We start from the raw sequence: 19416 nt of genomic DNA, 5'->3' as shown, positions 1-19416 counted from the left end.
ACAATGAGCCCCTATGCTTCCTCTTTCCAGTGCCTAGAAACCAGGGACAGCACTTTCTCAAGATCCTTCTGTAAGACAGTGCTAATCATTCAAAGACAAGAAACTGCTAAAATAGTAACAGGTCTGACTTCTGCTTGAACTTCCCAACCCACCCCAGGCATCAACTTGCTCCCCAGCTACTGAGGAAGAAGTTAGAAAGAGGAAACAGATCTCAGCTGGAATAATGTCACCAACAGCGGGGGAGGGGGGTAACACAAGTGACTAGAGAGGATGCCTCAAACCCTAATGGCTCAAAGAGTAAGGACCAGAGAGAAATTCCAGTCCTTGGAAAGATATGTATCACACAACCAAGAAAGAAGCTTTCTTTGCCACTGGTTCATCTCCTGTTTAGTTATATGTGTGTGTCTGTGTGTCTGTGTGTCTGTGTGTGCGCTCAGTTATTCGGTCGTGACTGACTTTTATACCTCCATGGACTATGGACTTCCAGGCTGCTCTGTCCGGGGTACTTTCTGGACTGGGTTGTGATCTCCTCCATGGTGATAGCTCACAGTGAACAATGTCAGATTGGTGATCTCCAAAGAAGATTTAGCTTCAGGACCAGGGACCAGACTTGATCACTCAAGAGTTTTGCGCAGCAGAGTTTTATTAAAGTGTAAAAAGAGACAGAGAAAGCTTCTGACAGACATCAGAAAGGGGACAGAGAGTGCCCCTCTAGTCTTAGCAAGAGAGCTATATAATTTTTCAATTGCTTATTACAGTAAATCAGAAGAATGTCTCAAGGTTGTAAAGGTCTTACCAGACCCACCCCCACAATATACATTTTAAGGTAACAGGATTAGTCAGAAGGTTCTCAAGAAAGAGAAACATGTCCTCCAGCAGGATACATTGTTACGTAATACTTAGTACAGACTTTAAACTGAGTTGTTGTGTAATCTTTAACTCTGGGCTTAAAGAAAAAAAAAAAAGAAAACATTTTCTATGACTAAGACTAAGGAATGTAGAAAAAAATGTTTGTCCTTTCCTGCTCCTCAAGAGCCCCAGACCCCTTTCTCCTCCTCGGGGACCCCGGGCTTCTTATCAACCTACCTAAGAATTGATTCTCTCAATTGTAGCTCAGCCGGGTAAAGAATTCCCCTGCAATGCAGGAGACGCCAGTTTGATTCCTGGGTCAGGAAGATCCCCTGGAGAAGGAAATGGCAACCCACTGTAGTATTCTTGCCTGGAGAATCCCCATGGACACAGGAGCCTGGTGGGCTGCAGACCATAGGGTCACAAAGAATGGGACACGACTGAGGGACTCAGCACAGCACAGCAGAGTTCTATGAAATCCTCCTAATTCAAGACAGTCTCTTATATTTGGGTTTTTCCTATTTTAGGTTGCAATAGGTTTATTTATTAAAAATTCAGGGTTTCCCTAGTGGCACAGGAGATAAGAATCGCCTGCCAATGCAGGGGACATAGGTTCAATAGGTCTGGGAAGATCCCATATGCTGTGGAGCAACTAAACCTGTGCCCCACAAATACTGAGCCTGAGTGTATTCCAGCTACTGAAGTGTATTCAGCCTGAGTGTATTCCAGCTCCTCAACAAGAGAAGCCGCTGCAAAGAGAAGCCCTCACACCAGAACAAAGAGTAGCCCCTGTTGCCACTAGAGAAAGCTGAGCAAACCAACAAAGACCCAGGGCAGCCAAAACATATATATTAAAAATAATTTTTGTAAAAAATAAATAAAAGACAATTATTTGTTTAAAAAAAAAATTCAAGACTTCCTTGGTGGTCCCAGGGCTAACAGTCTGCCTTGCAATGCTGAAAACTCGATAGCTGGTAGGGGAACTAAGGTCCCCCATGCCACGCAGCGAGGCCAAAATATATTTAAAAAAAAAAAAATTCAAACAACTTAAGTAGATAGTCCACCCTCAAGGAAGGGAAGCATAATCCCCACTCTTTAAGTGTGAGCTATACATAGAGCTTTCTGGAAAGAAGCAGTAAAAACAGTCACTTTACAGAGTAGCCTGGAAAACACCACTTCATGATCAAGGTCAACATCAGTAGTGTGAAATCAGGTGATAGTGTGCACCTTTGATCTGATGTGATGTGAAAGGCACGTCACCTCTTGGCTTTCCTCCTAAAACCCATAATTCCAGTCTCCTCATCAGAAAATTTCAATACAGGAACAGACTACAAAATATCTTACCAGTACTCCTCAAAGCTGTCAAGGTCATTCAAAACAAGGAAGCTCTGAGAAACTAAAGAGACATAACAGCTAAATGTACTGTGGTATCCTGGAAGAGGTAAAAGGACATTAGACAAAAACTAAAATAAAATATGGATAGTAGGTAATAACAATGTATCACAGTTAGTTTACCAACTGTGACAAATGTATCATACTAATTTAAGATGTTACTAATACAGGAAACCAGAAGTGGGGTGTATGAGATTGCAATTTTTCTGTCAATCTAAAACTTTGCAATTTTTCTGTCAATTATTTTGCAATTTTTCTGTCAATTATTTTGGAATTTTTCTGTCAACCTAAAACTATTCTACAAGAAACTTTTTATTTTTAAAAGTTGATTTATTGACATGGAAAAATATTCACAATGTATTATTAGCTGATAAAAAGCTAAGTAAAAACCAGCAAATTGTCCATATAAAATACATATTCTGGTAAATAAATAGAGAGAGAGATAGTTAAGGTAGACATACAATAAAGTATTAACAATGATACGCTTTGGATGAAATGTCCTTGGAGCGCATAACTTACATAACTTTTGCTTGTGATTTTATTAAGTATGTTTTTGACCCACTGATAACACAATAATAAAAATCATATATGAAACATTAAAAGAAAAAGATGAAATGTTTTAACATATTTTGGTATTATTAAGTATCTGATTTATTTTCAACCATTTATGCCTACTAATGCCTTTGGAAATGTTTCTTTTTATCAATAGTTTAATTTTTTAGTCAACAAATGAATGTTTCTGATTGTCAGTGCACATTTTTCAAACGTGGGTCATAGAAAGGCTGTGACTAGAACACGTAGGCTGTTTTCAGATTTACGATGTTAAGCATGTCTGTAATTTCCAGTTTTAAAAAGTTACCAATAAAAAACAGGAAGGAGATGTTAGAGTCCCATCAGTGGACCAAAAAGGCAGATTTTTTTTTTTTTTTTTTTTGAGTAGCAGTTTAAATACGGAAGCTGTTCAAATGAGATCACATCGCCCCCGTGTGGTCAATCTCCAAATAGCCATATTATACATGGTCCTCTCTCTGAGCTGTATGGGTGAGGAGATGGTCGAAGGAAGGTGCCTTGAAGATCTTCTACTTGTTCAAACTGCAGCCCACAGAGGAGAAAACTGAGATCTAGAAAAGCTCCTTTAGTTCATCCAAGATCGTTCAGTTGAGAGCGGAGCTGAGCGCACCTGACAGGAAGGGGCCCACACCCCTCAGATAGGACATTTCCATCCAGGCCCACGGGTAGGTCAGACAATTTCTGCCACACCAGATTCCCACTCCTGGAATACACCTGCTCGCTCTTCCCTGCCTGAGATCCTTTCTCCCCTTCTCAAGTTTATGTCCTGTCCGCCCTTCCAAACCACGCACAGACAGACACAGCTCCTCTGAGAAGTCTCTGCTGCTTCTCCCAGAAAAACTACACCCCTCAACAGCCTTCCATGCTGTGTCATCTCAGAACTTATTGACTTAAGGAAAGAAGCATTTTATAACTCATGGTTTCTGAGTCAGAAACCCGAGTGCAACTTAGCTAGGTGTCTGTGGCTCTCACAAGACTGCAGTCAAGATGGCAACCAGGCTCCCCTTGTCCCAAGGCTGCCCTGGGAGAGGGGCTGCTCCCAGCTCGTGCCTGGGCTGTTGGCAAGTGTCAGGGGCTCACTGGCTGGGGACACCAGTTCCTCACCATCGATGCCAGCTCACTCCGTGGGAGCTACCTCCCCTCTGAGTGGCCGAGTCAGGGAGTGATGGAGAGAGTGAGAGAGTGAGCAAGATGAAAGTCAGCGGCTTTTTGTAATCTAATCTTGGAAGTGACAGCCAGTTACTTTTGCTGTGCACAATCAGTTAGAATTTGAGCCCTTAATTTTAGCTCTAACACGGCAAGGTTACAAAAAGACTGCGACAGTGATCGTGCTCACTCTCCCTCCCTCACTCACTCAGAGGAAAGGCATCTGCCCTGTTGTGAGCCCCATGTAGCAAGGACCTGATCCGTCCATTTACTCAAGAGGAGGGGAAATGATGACACAAGGGCGTGGACACCAGGAGGTGGGGTGGCTGGGGGCCAGCTGCAGGGCAGCCTTTCACGTGCATGCTGCTCTGCTACAGTGGACATTGCCTGAGCAATGCAGAGTCCAGCCCTGGGTTAAGTAATCACTTTACTTAAATCCCGTCATCCGCCTAAAAACCAGGCATCATGATTAATTCTTTGCACTTGAGAAGGCTGAGGCTGAGACACACAATAGGTATGACTTGCCAAGGTCCCATTAGTCAGTGATGGAGCCAAGATCCAAACCCAAGCCTCTAACCCCAAGTGCAAGTGGGTACCCCCGAGTAAGTGTCTTTTCTACCTTAGCTGCCTGCCCTGACCACTCTCCAAGTCAGACTCTTGGCCACTCACAAGCTGTGTGACTCTGACCTCTCAGAGACTAGGTTTTCTCATCTGTAAAACAAAGACAATCCCTACCTCACAGGATTGTCGTGAGAATTAAATAATAATACACCATGTCTGGTGTATAATACAAGTCAGCATTTGGCCACATGAATCAGGGGAGATGGAGAAAGTGAATGAGTTCCCCATCTCCATTTCCACCCTACTCTGGAAAGACAATAAAGTCAAAACAAAAAAAGCTGCCCAAAAGATACCAAGATGGAAGAAAGTATGGGACTGAAGGAAACGTGCCTTGGAAGTCTCCACTTTGAGTGGAGAGGTGCGGGAGACCCTCTGCTCCAGCCTGGAAGGCAGGAAGCAGGCTTTCTTCATCATGTCCTGTGGCCTTTCTCAGAACAACATTTTTTTATTCAGGTGAAAATAGAAATAGGTTGGTTGCAGTATCTAGAGTGTGTGTGGATGGAAGGACATGAGGAGAGTCAAGGAGAGAGAAAAAGAACTGAAGAATAATATGAAAAAGAGAAATGGGATCCATGACTGTCAGTCAACCCCACAAAGATCAGAAGATGAAACTGGTCTCAAGTTGCAGCTGAAAACATTAGGTTAGACCCAGGGAGAGGCTTCCTTGCTGTGTCAGAAGGTAAAGAAGGTGCCTGCAAATGCAGGAGACCCCAGTTCAATCCCTGGGTGGGGAAGATCCCCTGGAGAAGGGAATGACAACCCACTCCAGTATTCTTGCCTGGGAAATCCCATGGACAGAAGAGCCTGATGGACTACAGTACATGGGGTCGCAAAGAGTCAGACATGACTGAGGGACTTAACACACAGGTCTAGACCCTGGAAACTAGAACTATAGTGGCCTTCACCCTAGCGATCATGAAAAAACACCTAAGTCTAGGAAATCCATGTACCCTGAAGCCCAGACCTTCCTGAATTTCTGGGGCTGAACTTTGACTTTGTGGGGAAAATGGGGAAGGGAAGATCTCACAGAACTCTGAGCTGCTGAGAGAGAGCTTGGGGCAGGAGAAGGCTCCTCAACCCCCTGAGATCCTCTTCAGCTCCACAAGTCTAAGCAGTGTCTTGCATACATTCACATGCAGCTTAATAATTAATAGGTACTTTCTCTTCTGGGTTGCTGTGAAAGTTTTAACTAGTTCCCCAGGGTCAGCAAAAGCTCTCTCAGACTGAGTCCCTGGTCCCACAACCCCCAGAGCCTCAGCAACAATAATGACCTTAAATGAGAAAATGAGAACTTCTCCACAAGTACAATGGTAATCACACCCACAATAATGCCACAATTGTTTTTGTCCCTCAACATTTAAAAAAAAGAAAGAACACAGGGAACTATACCCAGTATTTTGCAATACCCTATAGGGGAAGAGAATCTGAAAAAGATTTACATGTGTATATATGTGTGTGTATATGTGTGTATATATGTGTGTGTGTGTGTGTGTGTATATATATATATATATATATATATATATATATATATATATATATATATATATATATATTTGGGCTTCCCTGGTGGCTCGGGTGGTAAAGAATCCACCCACAATGCAGGAGACCTGGGTTCAAACTCTGGTAGGGAAGATCCTCTGGAGAAAGGAATGGCTACCCACTCCAGTATTCTTGCCTGGAGAATTCTATGGACAGAGGAGCCTGGAAGGCTACAGTCCATGGGGTCAAAGAGTCAGACATGACTGAGCAACTAAGCACTAACCGCCTATATATATGATTGCATCACTGTGCTGTACACCTGAAACTAACATGATATTGTGAACCAACTATACTTCAATTTTTAAAATAAATAAGTAAAAAGAAAATTAATAGTTTGCAGCCTAGCAATGAACAGAGCACTTCAGCAATTTCATGATCTCATTTGTCCTCACCTCAAACCTAGAGATAGGCCTCGCAAGTATCACTGCTGTGTTTTAATGACAGGAAAACTAAGGAGCCATGTGACTGCAAAGTCACTTGGCCAACAAGGGTGGAGCTGAGACTTGAAACCTAGAAGTCACACCCCAGGTTCCCGTCCAGGACACACACCACCTAGTCCTGCCTATCTCGAAGACCCACCCCCACCCCCACCAGCTCTGTCCCCACATCTGTGAGGTGTCCTCTGAAAGTCCAGCTCCTTCCAACATCAGGAGGCCACAGTGTCTTACACAGCAACCGAGGAATAGCTGACCTCCTCTAAGAATCCCCTTATCTTCTCACATCCTGCCTCCTCACCACCCAGCTGGCATCTGGGACAAGAACACAGGCATCCTTTGGGGGGCGGGGGGGAATTAGTCCCTGCTCACAGTCCTTACTATGCTTCTATAACTTCATCCACCACTCTGCCTAAGAGCTTCCAGAGCTAAGGGGAGACTTGCTGTTTATATTTATTAATTTGGTGTTTTGTTTCTTGTTGCACAACATAAATAGCTTACCAAGACATATCAAACAAACCCCTCCCCCCAAAAAAAACAGCTAAAATTAAAAGTAGAAGCAATGGAAATAAAGATAAAAAAATAAAATTTTAAAACAGAAAAAGAGAGGTAAGGATATAAATAGAGTCAAGAATGAAACTAAAAAACGCAGACTATAAGACTCATGCCCTCCTAAGGGTGGGTCACAAGTTTGGCTCAAAACTGTTCAGCAGTCAACCCAAAAAGGAAAGTCTGGTTAGTTCCAGAGTCTACAGTGTCCGTGAGATAAAACAGAGACAGACTGCTTGGGGCACCACAACTATTCCTGGAGCTAAGACCAGACAGAAGTTTCTCCGAAGGATACCCCTAGAGAGATGACTGTGGTTCACGTCCCTACGGTTCTTTAACAGTGAGTTTGTTGGTATGGCTTCTAACAGCTCAACACAGGGGATACCATGGCGCCAAAGGACACTGGCCAAGGTGAGAGGGACTGGGTACACCACGTTCCCTGCTCTGTCCTCATGGAGCTCGAGGTACGGCAGGATTTCTCAGTCTTGGTGTGCCTGACATTCGGGGCCAGGTCATTCTTTGCTGTGAATGACTGTCATTGCCTTACAGGAAGGCTGGCAGCAGCCTTGGCCTCTGTCCACTAGATGCCAGTAGCACCCTTCCCCCCAGCTGTGACAAACAGTGTCTCCAGAGGTAGGCAAATATCGACTGGCCCCAGTTGAGAACCACTGATCCAAGGGTAGAAATCACTGCTTCTGTTTTCTTTTTTTTTTTGTTTGTTTATTTTGCTGTGTCTTAGTTGCAACACACAGGACCTTCCATTGTGGCCCTTGGACTCTAGCTATCGCATGGGTTTAGTCATTCCGCAGCACATGGGATCTTAGTTCCCCAACCAGGGACTGAACCTGTGGACCCCTGCGTCGCAAGGCAGATTCTTAACCACTGGACCACCAGAGAAGCCCCTTATATTTTCTTTTTAATGTGGAGGAGCAAAGAGGAAACTGTTTTTTTCCTCCCCTCCCCCCCCCCCGGCTTTTTTTTTTTTCCATTGGAGGTAATTGCTTACCTAGATAATCTTTGGGCTTTGTAATTTTTGAATTAAATATTTTTACATTGAGTGTAAACCAAACTTATGCTTAAGTTGATTTAATCACATTATTCTTGTAATATATATGCCAAATATATACATACATATATATGTGTGTGCTGCTGCTAAGTCACTTCAGTTGTGTCCGACTCTGTGCGACCCCATAGACGGCAGCCCACCAGGCTCCCCCATTCCTGGGATTCTCCAGGCAAGAACACTGGAGTGGGTTGCCATTTCCTTCTCCAATGCAGGAAAGTGAAAAAGTGAAAGTGAAAAAGTAAAATGAAGTCGCTCAATTGTGTCCGATCCTCAGTGACCACATGGACTGCAGCATACCAGGCTCCTCCATCCATGGGATTTTTCCAGGCAAGAGTACTGGAGTGGGTTGCCATTGCCTTCTCTGATATATGTGTGTATATCTTTTAAAACTTTTTTATTTTGTATCGGGGTATAGCCAATTAACAATGTTATGACAGTTTCAGGTGAACAACCAAGGGACTCAGCCATACATATACATGTATCCATTCTCCCCTAAACTGCCCTCCCATCCAGGCTGCCACATAACACTGAGCAGAGTTCCCTGTGCTATATAGCAGGTCTTTGTTGGTTACCTGTTATAAATATAGCAGTGTGTACAGGTCCATCAGGAACTCCCTAACCATCCCCTCCTTCCTCTCTCCCTTCCCCCAGCAACCATTCTAAGTCTGTAAGTCTAAATCTGTGAGTCAGTCCATTTCTGTTTTGTAAGTGCATTTGTATCATATCTTTTTAGATGCCACATATAGGGGAGGTCAAGAGGAAACTGCTTTTATTTTTATTATTTTTTACAGTTTTATTGAGGTCTAATTTATGGACCATAAAATCCGCTCATATAAAATACAAAGTTCTGGGACTTCCCTGATGGGGGGACTTCCCAATGCTGGGAGCCTGCCCAATTCAGGGGGCCCAGGTTTGATCCCTGATCAGGGAAGTGAGAGCCTGAATGCCATGCAGCACTGCCAAAAATAAATAAATAATTTTAAATATATAGTTTAACAAAATAAAGTACACAATCCAATGGGTTTTAGTATAGTCACAGCAGTGTTTAACCACCACACACATCACTTCAAAAAGTTACTCTGCACCCCTTAGCCTTCCCTTTCTTCCCTCCTCCCAGTATCTCTTGGACAGATTTGCCTCTTTTAGGTATTTCATATAAATAGAACTGTGGAGCAGGCAGTGTTTTGTGTCTGGTCTCTTTCACTTAGCATGTTTTCAAGGTTCATCCAGGTTGTAGCAGGAATCATTACTGATATCTTTTTGTGGCTGAATAATATTCCATTGTATGGATATGTCATATTTTATTCATCCATGCATCAGTTTAAGAGTACTTGGGTTCTTTACACTTTGGGGCTTCTATGAATAACTTTGCTACAAACTCTCACATACAAAAAACTTTTTTAATTATAGTTGATTTACATTGTTAGGTTCAGGTGTACAACAAAGTCATTCAGTTATACATACACATATACCTATGTTTTTCAGATTCTTTTCCCTTTCATGTTATTATAAAATACTGAGTATAGTTCCCTGGTGTATAACGTCTTGAGAGGATATATGTTTCCATTTCTCTTTGGTATATACATATAAATGAATTGTTGATATGAAACTCTATGTTGTTTTGTTATTGCTGTTATTTTAAAAAGGAAGATGTATTTGTTTATATTCATTTTTTTAGATCCTACATGTAAGTGATAACATGATATTTGCCTGTCTCTGACTTACTTCGCTTAGTAGGATGGTCCCTAAGGTCCATCCATATTGGGCAGCTGCAATCTTAAAATATTGTCGCTGATTATTTGATCAATGCCCTGATGATAGGGCTTTCCTCACTAACAATAAAGACAAGCCTGGTGAGCGGGGCTTCTCAGGGATCTTCCAGAAAGGTCAAATAGTGACAGCTCTCTGGGGATCTGCTCTTTGGGGAGTGCTTCAGGAGCCAGGCAGGACTGGAGTTGCTTGGGTGAGGAGTGAGGTCACAAGCTTTTGTGATATTAGTAAAATGGTCCATTAGACTGACATTCATGATTCCCTATTGTTTTTAGTTCCTTTCTTGAAAGGGGAAATGCAGTTCTCACAGTTTCGAAACATTCAGAACCATGAATTAACTGACTGCACATCCTATCTACAACCCACATGTGGCAGGCAAGGCCACCCAGAGGGTGAGAGAGGACTAGTCTTCCATTTCTCAGACTGTGGGTGTATCAGAAAATGAAGAAATGCCAGAACAGAGTTACTAAAACATTGGAGCACTTTTTATGTTTATTTTTCACCAACCTAAACTTTGAATATCATCAATAAATGCAAAGACAGTGTGACCTTATTAGGCAATAATAGCAAAGTCCTATACTGGAGGTCTTTCATGAATACAAGCCCCAGGCCATGTAACTTCCCTGGTTCCCTGAGTGATAATGAGACCCTTCCTTTCTGTCCTACTGTGGATTTCTCTGCTCCCTACGGGAGGAACGGGGTGAAAATTCAGATAAGTAAACCTCCAGTTCTCTCTTACCAGGAAAGCAGCAGCATCCCAGTAGATCAAAGTGGTGCCTCCTCCAAGCAAATCCAAGGAGGTCAGAAGAAGGTCATCCTCCCCCATCCATGGCCATATCTCAGCCCCTGCCAGCATTCTCCTGCTTCTCCAGGCTTTTCCTAGAGGAAAAAAGTCACTCCTATTGCTATAACGGAGATTTACACCATTCCTTTTCTGTCTGGCCTGGGCACTCTGCACAGAGCAGTATAGAATAAAAAGACCTGATGTCCTGCCTTAACTCATTCCTTGTATCACACAAGTGAAGGAGCCCTTCAAACCCAAGACTTAAGAAAAAAAAGGTTTCTTGTGGAGATTTCCTCTTTCTCCACCCATGTTCAAGTTTCAGACTTTAGCCTTTTAGCCAAATGTTAATAAAACTTTTCGTCTACCAGATTTTACCAGATCCAAAGTGAGGAGGAGTTCTCTGACTTCATGAATGGAGTATGCTGTAGGCAATTTTTTTACAAGTTACCTAAAAAGTAAGCACGCCTCACTATAACAAGGATTAATTTTTCTCTCAAGTCAAAAAAATCGGATTCCATATTAAGAAGGCATATATTCCCCCTAAGGTTCAGATTTGGATTCTATTCCTAGCAAAATGCTAGTCTATGCTAGGGACACAGGACTTCTTAGCAAGCCTTAGTGAGCTCTGCTGGGTCACACAGCCCTCCTAGGTCAGGTGCCAGCTTCAAGTTCCCATCCTCAACACTCTCCTCTGAGAGAAGAAAGAGGGAGAGCTCAGTAAAAAGAACCACCTGGGGAATTTCCCTGGCAGTTCAGTGGTTAGGTCTCCGTGCTGACAGTGCAGGGGCCACCAGTTCAGTCTCACGTCAGATAACTAGGACCCTGCAGTGCTCACAGCACGGTCGAACAACCTGGCTTTGACTGAAGCTTTACGCTGATCTTCCACATCTTGATATTTACTAGGCAGAATAATAACAGCCAAGCAGTAATATCTCACCTCAGGGTGATGCAAGTGGTTTACAAAGCGCTCTCGCTTGCATTTCTTCATTTGAGCCTCATCTGAGAGGTAGGCCTGACATATTCTTCCCCTGGAACAATGGAACAGATGAAGAAACTAAGGCTCAGATAAACGACAAGCTACATAGCCTGCACATGGTAGAATGGTAACTAAGTGCACAGTTTCGGCCTCACAGTTCAGTGCTTTTTATATAACATGTCATTGCCTATAGAGTGTTACTTCTTCAATATTGTTGTGTCTGTTTTGGATGTGTGCCTTCACCTTTTTATGCAAGTTGTAAAAAAATAAGAATATATGTTACTATCTTGAGACTTCCCTGGTGGGTCCAGTGGTTAAGACACACTTCCACTGTGGGGGTTGAGGGATCAATCCCTGGTTGGGGAACTAAGATCCTGCATGCCGCAAGGTGTGGCCAGAAAAATTAAATTAAATTTAAAATAAATAAATAATGATATTATCTCAAGATGAGGACAACAACAAAAGGAAAAAAAAAAAAGGAGAGCTCAGTACTTCTTAACAAATATAGTTGGCACGCTAGGTCATATCTGATGGCCTCCAGTATTTTTGCTGTGAAATACTAAAGCATCATATTGCGACATGAGAGAGTGCACACAGAAGTTGCACAACAAGTATGTGTAATGAGAAGAGCACACTGGGTTGCTAGAGGGCTCACACTCTTCTTGTCACTCTCCCTGTGCATCTTGAGAGTTCCTTGTGACCAGAGGGCATCTCAGCGAAAGTCTGCCAACTGCAGTATAAAGCAGGGCATTCTAGCAGAGCCACCCCTTCTAAAGGTGAAAATACTGCTCAGAGCTGCCAAGAATGATGTTTGCACTAGACATTCTAACCCCTACTCCAACTCTGAGCCTCGCCCCATTCCTGAAGCTAAGGGCCCAGCCCCAGTCCCTGCCCTAACACCAGGAATTATCTCATCTGATCCTCTGGCCTTGACTCCTGCTCACTGACCGGACCTCTGTCTATCTCGCCTACCAGTTCCATCCAGTTTCACCCCCTGCCTCACTGACTTGGTTTGATCCTTGCTGGACTCCATTTGGGCTTAATTAGCCATGCCCAGGCACAGGCCCCAGGCAGGTCCTGTTTGACCCTGCAGTGAGTTGATAAGTCTGTACATCTGCCCACCTAGGCATCCCTTAAATGGAGGCCTTGCCGCCACTCCTTCCTGAAATCAAGCTCTGGAATGTCCAGGCCTCCCCAGAGAGCAGTGCCTCTTGGAGGAACCAAGGGAACCAAGGACCCTGAACTCACAAGCTCCATCTCCCTTTTCAGTCAATAAAGTGGTTTCTTAAGACAGAGCTTCTCAATGTACATACGGACACAGATTTGTATGTGAATGACCTGGGGATCTTGTTCTAAATGCAGATTCAGATTCAGTAGGTCTGGGGTGGAACCCAAAATGCTTCATTTCTAGCAAATGCCCCAGTGAAACCAATAATGTTGGATTTCAGAGCTAGGGGCACTTTGAGGACCAGGGTTAGACACACTTAGTTGTGTCTGATTCTTTTCTGTCCCCATGGTCTGTAGCCTGCCAGGCTCCTCTGTCCTTGGGATTTCCCAGGCAAGAATATATAGCAGAACCCACTGGAGTGGATTGCCATTTCCTCCTCCAGGGGAGCTTCCCAACCTAGGGATCGAACCTGGGTCTCCTGCATTGCAGGCAGACATTTCACCACTGAGCCACCAGGGAAGTCCAGAGTTCTAGAATACTGATTACTGTGGTATTGCAAAATTAAAAACAAACAAACGACAAGCATAGCAACAGCAACAACAAAACCAAACAGCCCACAGAATCTGGAGTGTGTCACCGCGTGTTTTGTTTTTGCACTAATCATTGCAGCACTGCTTTATCTTTCACTTAAAAGTTTCCTGCAAGTGTGTTCTGTCCCCTACTCATGCGTCAGTTCCTTTACAGCACTCATCCATTCTGCAAACTGTGTTGGTGCTACAGGAAATCGTAAGACCATCCTTGTGTTCAACAGGCCCTTACAGGTAGACAGACCTGTAAACCGGCATCTTCAGTGCAATGTGATGAGTATAATAATAGTATTAATATCTGTATATAGCATGAGGAAAAAGAGGCCTAGAACCACATCAGGTCAGGAACTCATCAGGAAAGCCATACCGGGCAATGAAAAGCCTGAGGTGAATCTAACCAAAGAAAGGAGCGAGCCCAGTGTGGTGCAAGGGACCTGCCTGGCAGAGGGAGAAACAGCCCAGAAGTGGGGGAGAGGGGTGGGCTGCGAGGAAGCCTCAGAGAAGAGGCTGCAGTTTCTTTCCATCAGGGGCCGATCACAGAGGGCCTTGTCCACCACGTTAAGGCACTTGAACCTTATCCAGCAGACAATGAAAAAACTATTCAGATTTTTAAATAAGGGTGTGACATGGTCATGTATGTGTTTTTGATAAAGCATATTTGGCGAAAGTGTGGAGAATGGATTTCAAGATGCCAAACTAAAAACCTAAAGGGAGGGAGGCTCAAGAAGTAGGGGATGTATGTATACTTACACCCGATTCACATTGTTATATAGCAGAAGCCAATACAACGTTGTAACGCAACTATCCTCCAATTAAATCTTTTTTAAAAAAGAAGGAGGGAGAACCCATTAGGAAACAGTTTTCATCCCAGTGCACCAGCCCCAAGCATCCTGTATCCTGCATCAAACCTGGACTGGTGATTCAAAGGGATGGTATGGGGAGGGAGGTGGGAGGGGGGTTCAGGATTGGGAACATGTTTACACTAGCAGCGGATTCATGTTGATGTAAGGCAAAACCAATACAATATTGTAAAGTAATTAGCCTCCAATTAAAATAAGTAAATTTAAATTAAAAATAAATAAAAGATATTGAACATAGCTCCCTGTGCTATGCAATAAATGTGCTAATATTTTATGAGTTTAACCATAACTTAAAAGTAGTTCATGGAGCTGTTTAAGTATTAATGTTAACCTGGGAATTTTCATGTTCCAAAGTAAAAGTTACATTTATGTGTTGTGAGTACAAAGTATGTTGAGTTTTAATAGGTCACCAAAATTTAATTTTAAAATTAATTAATTAATTAAAAAAAAAAAAGAAACAGTTTTCATAGTCCAGAAACCAATGATGGGGGCTTGAACAAAAGCCCTGGTTGTTAGAATAAGAAAGAGGAGACAGATTCAAGATATGTTTAGAAGGTATTTGGAAATACATGGCAAGATTTTGTGGTTTATTGAATGGGGATGGGGGCAGTGAACAGGAGGGTGAAGAATGACTCCCAGTGGTTGGCCTGGGGCAGTTTCACTACATCCAACCAAATCTGAGAGCACAAGAAAGCTTGCTTGTCTGGAGTTCAGGATCAGATCCAACCTCTGTGCTAATGGGTTTCAAATATTTATCTCCAGCCTAAAATGTTCTTCAAAGTTCTAGGTTAATATATTTAAAATCAGCATGCTAAAACCAAATTCACCATCTTCAAAAGACAACATTTCCTTATTCTGACAAATTGAATCCAGTGACCCGAGTCAGAAGCCTCAAAGTAATCTGCTAAGAATTATAAATGCTTAGTGGCTGCCAAGGGCTCTTGGAGAGTTAATGTTTAATAGGTACAGAGTTTCAGTTGGGAAGATCAAAAGTTCTGGAGGTGGGTGTTAGGTGATAGTGGCACAATAATGGAAATTAATTTAATGCCACTGAACTGTACACTTTAAAATGGTTTAAACAGTTACTTTTGTGTTATACTTAGTTTACCAAAACTTTTAAAATGAAAAAGGGGATTAAATACCTTCTTATAAATCTCCTCTCTGCCCCCACCACTGTTGTTCCAAATATTATCCCTTCACCGGACCATAGCAAATCCTCTCTGAACTGGTCTCCCTGCCTCCAATCTTTTTTCCTTAAATCAGTCATCAGACAGATGTTTCCAACAACAAGTCAATCAGATCATATGACTGATTCCCATTACCTATAGACTAAGATCCAAACCCCTTAGGTTAGCAGAGAAGGCTCTCCATGGCATGGACCTTTTCTCAGTGATATAGACCTTTTATTCATCCATATGATAGATATATGTTGAGTGGTCCCAGACATAGGCACTGGAAATGGCCCCAAGGACGTAGCCGTGAAGAGGAAAATATGCTCTCTGACTCTGTAGAGCTATCTCAACAGAGAAAACAGCAGGGGTTTTTTTGTTATAATTCTTTTTTATTTTATTTATGTTTGGTTGCACTGGGTCTTCGTCGCTGCCTAGGACTTTTCTCTAGCTGCGATGCATGTGCTTGTCACTGGGGTGGCGTCTCTCGTTGCTGCACAGGTGTTCAGAGGTTGTAGCGTATGGACTTAGTGGCCCCACAGCAAGTGGGATTTTTCCAGGACCAGAGATTGAATCCATGTCCCCTGCGTTGGCGGGCAGTTTCTTAACCACTGGACCACCAGGGAATTCCCAGATTTTAAAATATAGACAAATTTTTTTAAGTTACAGATTGTGATGAATCTATTGGTCGTGGATGATGTTGTCGTTATTATTGTTTTGGCCTTGGCATATGGGATCTTATTTCCCTAACCAGCCAACAAGGGATGGAACCCATGCACTTTCTGCTCCCTACAGTGGCAGCAAAATCCTAACCACTGGACCACCAGGGAATTCCTTATTGGTCATTTTTTGACATACATGTTTTCAGTATTTACTACTTGCCAGGCACTGTGCTAGGTACTGGAAATGTGATGAGGAAAAAAAGACACAATTCTTGTTCTTATGGAATGTATTAACAGAGACTAATTAGATAGTAGTAAGAATACACAGCGAACTATACAAAAGGGGTTTTAATGATCCAGATAACCACGATGGTGTGGTCCCTCACCTAGAGCTATACATCCTAGAGTGCAAAGTCAAATGGGCCTTAGGAAGCATTACTATGAACAAAGCTAGTGAAGGTGATGAAATTCCAGCTGAGTTATTTCAAATCCTAAAAGATGATGTTGTTAAAGTGCTGCACTCAATATGCCAGCAAATTTGGAAAACTCAGCAATGGTCACAGGACTGGAAAAAGTCAGTTTTCATTTCAATACCAAAGAATGTTCAAACTACAGCACTTCTGCTGCTGCTGCTGCTGCTGCTGCTGCTGCTAAGTCACTTCAGTCGTGTCTGACTCTGTGCAACCCCATAGATGGCAGCCCACCAGGCTCCCCCATCCCTGGGATTCTCCAAGCAAGAACACTGGAGTGGGTTGCCATTTCCTTCTCCAATGCATGAAAGTGAAAAGTGAGAGGGAAGTTGCTCAGTCATGTCCGACTCTTAGCGACCGCATGGACTGCAGCCTACCAGGCTCCTCCATCCATGGGGTTTTCCAGGCAAGAGTACTGGAATGGGGTGCCATTGCCTTCTCCATTGTGCTTATTTCACATGCTAGCAAGGTAATGCCCAAAATTCTTCAAGCTAGGCTTCAACAGTATGTGAACAGAGAACTTTCAGATATACAGGCTTGATTTAGAAAAAGCAGAGGAACCAGAGATAACATCTGATGGATCATAGAAAAAGCAAGGGAATTCCAGAAAAACTTCTGCTTCTGCCTCACTGACTATGCTAAAGCCTTTGACTATGCGGATCATAACAAACTGTGGAAAATTCTGAAAGAGATGGGAATACCAGACCACCTGACCTGCTTCTTGAGAAATCTTTATGCATGTCAGGAAGCAACAGTTAGAACTGGACATGGAACAACAGACTGGTTCCAAATAAGAAAAGGAGTACATCAAGGCTATATATTGTCATCCTGCTTATGTAACTTCTATGCAGAGTACATCATGAGAAACGCTGGGCTGGAAGAAGCACAAGCTGGAATCATGATTGCCGGGAGAAATATCAATAACCTCAGATATGCAGATGACACCACCCTTCTGGCAGAAAGTGAAGAGGAGCTAAAAAGCCTCTTGATGAAAGTGAAAGAGGAGAGTGAAAAAGTTGGCTTAAAGCTCAACATTCAGAAAACGAAGATCATGGCATCTGGTCCCATCACTCCATGGGAAATAGATGGGGAAACAGTGGAAACAGTGTCAGACTTAATTTTGGGGGGCTCCAAAATCACTGCAGATGGTGACTGCAGCCATGAAATTAAAAGACTCTTACTCCTTGGAAGAAAAGCTATGACCAACCTAGATAGGATATTCAAAAGCAGAGACATTACTTTGCCAACTAAGGTCCATCTAGTCAAGGCTATGGTTTTTCCTGTGGTCATGTATGGATGTGAGAGTTGGACTGTGAAGAAGGCAGAGTGCCAAAGAATTGATGCTTTTGAACTGTGGTGTTGGAGAAGACTCTTGAGAGTCCCTTGGACTGCAAGGAGATCCAACCAGTCCATTCTGAAGGAGATCAGCCCTGGGATTTCTTTGGAAGGACTGATGCTAAAGCTGAAGCTCCAGTACTTTGGCCACCTCATGCGGAGAGTGGACTCATTGGAAAAGACTCTGGTGCTGGGAGGGATTGGGAACAGGAAGAGAAGGGAATGACCAAGGATGAGATGGCTGGATGGCATCACGGACTCGATGGACATGAGTCTGAGTGAACTCCGGGAGTTGGTGATGGACAGGGAGGCCTGGCGTGCTGCAATTCATGGGGTTGCAAAGAGTCAGACACGACTGAGCAACTGAACTGAAATGAACTGAACTGAACTGAATGGCAGAAAGCAAAGAGAAACTAAGGAGCCTCTTGATGAAGGTGAGAGAGGAGAATGAAAAAGCTAGCTTAAACCTAAACCTTTAAAAAAAAAAAAAAAAAGATCATCACATCCAGTCCCATCACTTCATGGCAAATAGATGGGGATAAAGTGGAAACAGTGACAGATTTTATTTTCTTGGACTCCAAAATCACTGCAGACGATAACTGCAGCCATGAAATTAAAAGATGCTTGCTCCTTGGAAGAAAAGCTATGACAAATCTAGACACAGTATTAGAAAACAGAGACATCACTTTGCTGACAAAGGTCCATATCGTCAAAGGGATGGTTTTTCCAGTAGTTTTTCATGTACTTTTATGAAAGCTGGACCATAAAGAAGGCTGAGCACCAAAGAATTGATGCTTTCAGGGACTTCCCTGGTGGTTCAATGGTTAAGACTTTGTGCTTCCACTGCAGGGGGCACAGGTTCAATCCCTGGTCCGGGAACTAAGATCCCACACACCATGTGGTGTGGCCTAAATAAATAAAATAAAATACATTTTTTTAAGAAGAATTAATACTTTCAAACTGTGGCGCTGGAGAAGACTCTTGAGAGTCCCTTGGACTGCAAGGAGATCAAACCAGTCAAGTCTAAAGGAAACCAGCCCTGAATATTCATTGGCAGGACAGACGCTAAAGCTGAAACTTCAGTACTTTGGCCACCTGATTTGAAGAGCCTTTGGTAAAGACCCTGATGCTGCAAAAGTTTGTGGGCAGGAGAAGGAGGTGACAGAGGATGAGATGGTTGGATGACATCACCAACTCCATGGATATGAGTTTGAGCAAACTTCGGAAAATAGTGAAGGACAGGGAAGCCTGGTATGCTGCAGTCCTTGGGGTTGAAAAGAGTAGGACACAATTTAGCAGCTAAACAACTCTATTCAGAAAGCTGACTGGCTGAGAAGATTGCAGACTAATGTTTCAAAATAACTATCTGGATGGATCTGGATGCCAAGTTCTTTTATAGGACAGAGAGTGGGAGGAGTTGAAGTAAAGACCATTATCTTGCAAATATCTCCTGGAATGGCCAACATCAG

General features: G+C 43.1%; 1 long non-coding RNA gene across 1 annotated transcript in view; it reads right to left on the bottom strand.

The window, feature by feature from the left end:
* The window catches only part of LOC138437552 (uncharacterized), a 93242-nt gene that overhangs the window by 55716 nt on the left and 18110 nt on the right, over window positions 1-19416 (bottom strand). The window contains exons 2-3 of the long non-coding RNA XR_011256022.1: window positions 11658-11748; window positions 10676-10815 (exon numbers count right to left, since the gene is read on the bottom strand). This is a non-coding gene — a long non-coding RNA (uncharacterized lncRNA). The remainder of the gene's footprint in view (window positions 1-10675; window positions 10816-11657; window positions 11749-19416) is intronic.

The sequence above is a fragment of the Ovis canadensis genome, chromosome 3 (assembly GCF_042477335.2).
Source record: "Ovis canadensis isolate MfBH-ARS-UI-01 breed Bighorn chromosome 3, ARS-UI_OviCan_v2, whole genome shotgun sequence".
Taxonomy (NCBI): Eukaryota; Metazoa; Chordata; class Mammalia; order Artiodactyla; family Bovidae; genus Ovis; species Ovis canadensis.
The sequence above is the reverse complement of the archived record's forward strand: the minus strand, read 5'-3'. Positions and strand labels throughout refer to the sequence as shown.